Source organism: Penaeus monodon, chromosome 43, assembly GCF_015228065.2.
Source record: "Penaeus monodon isolate SGIC_2016 chromosome 43, NSTDA_Pmon_1, whole genome shotgun sequence".
NCBI lineage: Eukaryota > Metazoa > Arthropoda > Malacostraca > Decapoda > Penaeidae > Penaeus > Penaeus monodon.
The window spans coordinates 20,599,048-20,601,547 of NC_051428.1; the positions used below are offsets into that span (position 1 = coordinate 20,599,048).

Below are 2,500 nucleotides of genomic sequence, written 5' to 3' on the forward strand. Positions count from 1 at the left end.
ACATTTGGCGACAATAAGCTTACGAAAGAGCTTAAGAACCACGTATTGTCCTCTGGCGGTTCTGTAAAGTGTGTACACTCTCTTAGGGGACGGATGTAGGACTTTCCCAAGAACGCGGCCATAGGATGTACGTGAACATCCGGGAATTCAGGATTCTCCCGCCATTTTTGATTTTTTTCTGTAGATTTTGTTTTATTTTGTTGTATTTTGGATTTACTTGCTATTATTATTATTTTTTTGAAGGTTGATTTGGGGTTAGGTCATTTTAGATGTTTTAGTTATGCTCTTTTTTATTTTTTTAGGTTTGTATTTTTTTCGGGAGGTTAGTTTCGGAGTTTATTCTAGAATGGGGATAAGAGCGCACGAAATTCTATATTAAATTAAATCGTAAATAGGATGTAGACATCTTATCCTTCATCCTTTAAACTTGCTTTTTGTCAACGTTCATTTGCATGGTGTAAACTGCAACATCACGAAACACACGATAAACGTTTAGCATCCTGTTGACTGCACCGGAAGATATATATATGGACGCGCATCCTCTATTTCTCATTACTCACTTTATCATTACTGTGAATTCACGTCTCCCCTAAATAAAAGCGATACCACGAAAGAATTAAAAGAGATATCTTGACTCCAAATCATGGCAACACTTGTTTTAAAAGGTCTCCCTCCGTCGTGGTAATACACACACCCCGCAGACTGACCATGATGATGGTTACAAATCGCCCTCGTAATCCCACTGTGACACAGGACATGGGCCCGCACTGATACGTAATGATACATAAAATTGTTCTTTTTTTCTGGCGAGGTGTATATTTTTTTTCGCTTATCAAATTCCCTATCATCTATTCTTAAAAAACATTAAAAAAAATATATGTTTGTCGACGATCGTGAGGTTGGCACCCCTGGTCTGGCCGGTGCCCGTGTTATTGTTCACATCCTCTTGGCCTACTTCCTTCACCCCTAAAAGGTCCATTTTCCCATCATAATGAAGGGGAGACTCGACCTTCTTGCCTCCCTCGCTCGCCCACTTCCTCCCCGCTTGGTGGCCAGCGTCGGAGATTTTCTAAAAACTCGACGAGGAATTCGCAACTGGGTCAATTTTTTTTCCCCCCAGAAAAGGCAATAAAATATGATTACGTGGCGATACTTGCGATTTTCTTTATCTTTTTCTCTCTCTCTCTCTCGAGGTGGAATGTCATTTAGAGAAATATGACGTACCAACGCTTTCATTTGAGATACGCTTCGTTCATATTTTTCACATCGCGCACAAACAAACCAACAAACTAAACAAACCAAATGAATAAATCAAGTGACATAAAAATACGCCACACTCGGAAAATAAAAGCAAAATTATCAAGGAAAAAAAGCAGCTCGATTTTGTCACGAACGCTCTTCGCAACTTCGAGTGAAGCGACATCAGCTGACGCGCGTTGGGCCCTCCTCCTCCTCCTCTTCCTCCTGCCTCTCTCTACTCTTTTCCTCTTGCTTCTCCTCTTCCTCTGCTTCTCTCTTCTCTTCTTTTTGCCTCTGTCTTCTTTTCTTCTTGCCCTTCCCTCTTACTCCTCGTCCTCTTCCTCTTGCCTCTCCCATCTCCTTTTCTTCTTCCTCCTCTTCCTTCTTTCTTCCTCCTCTCCCGTTCCCCGTTCTCACTCTCCCCCCATCTTCCATCTTTCCATCTTAACCCCATCCTCTCCCCTCTTCCTTTCTCCTCCCCCTCCCCATCCTATCCCCTTCCTTCCTCTCCCCCTATCTTTCCCTTCCTCTTCCCTCCTCTCCTTCCCTCTTCTCTTCGTCCTCCTCCTCCTCCTCTCCTCCCCCACCCTCCCTCCCTCTTCCTTCCCTATCCCTTCCCTCATCCTCCTCCCCCTCTTCCTCTCCTCCCCCACCCCCCCTGCCCCTTCCCCCTCTCCATCCTAACCTGTAGTGATCGACCTCGCAAAACTCGCATCGTTCACTCCAGGAGGTATAGACCACATTCGATATATCTTCTCACTTCCACCTCTCCCACAGGCCTGGAAAAGCAACTGTCATCGAAATAAAAAGACCTCGAGGTGGCAACACTCTTGTAGGAGCCGCGGCGTGGCGAAGTTTTGCCCTCCCCACACGTGGACAATTATCAGGGGGGACTATTTTCTTATAAAAGCATCCATTGCATATCGGAACAAAGATGCAGGACCTGGACTTCGGTCGCTGGCACTTCGCCGAAGCTCAGGGCAAGACCGTTTATCCCGCGAAGGAGGAGGATGCCCGCACGTGGTGTTGCCACAGACGGCAACCGTTTTGCATATTTGTATTTTGTTTTATTTAATAAATATATGCATTTGTACTTGGCACCAGTCACTCCTAAACAATGTCACTGGGTCGAATCCTTTTTATTTCTTGTATTTTAAGTATTTATTATATAAGTTAAGTCTTTTAAGTTTCCACGATTTTATTCATTTTCCGATGGTTCTTTTAATAAGTTCATTTATTTATTTTATTTTACGTCAGTAAC

The 2,500-nt window shown here is 43.8% G+C and overlaps 1 protein-coding gene across 4 annotated transcripts in view; it reads right to left on the reverse strand.

The window, feature by feature from the left end:
* LOC119568363 (G-protein coupled receptor moody-like) overlaps window positions 1-2,500 on the reverse strand; it is a 70,077-nt gene that overhangs the window by 46,019 nt on the left and 21,558 nt on the right. The gene's annotated exons all lie outside the window — the stretch shown is intronic.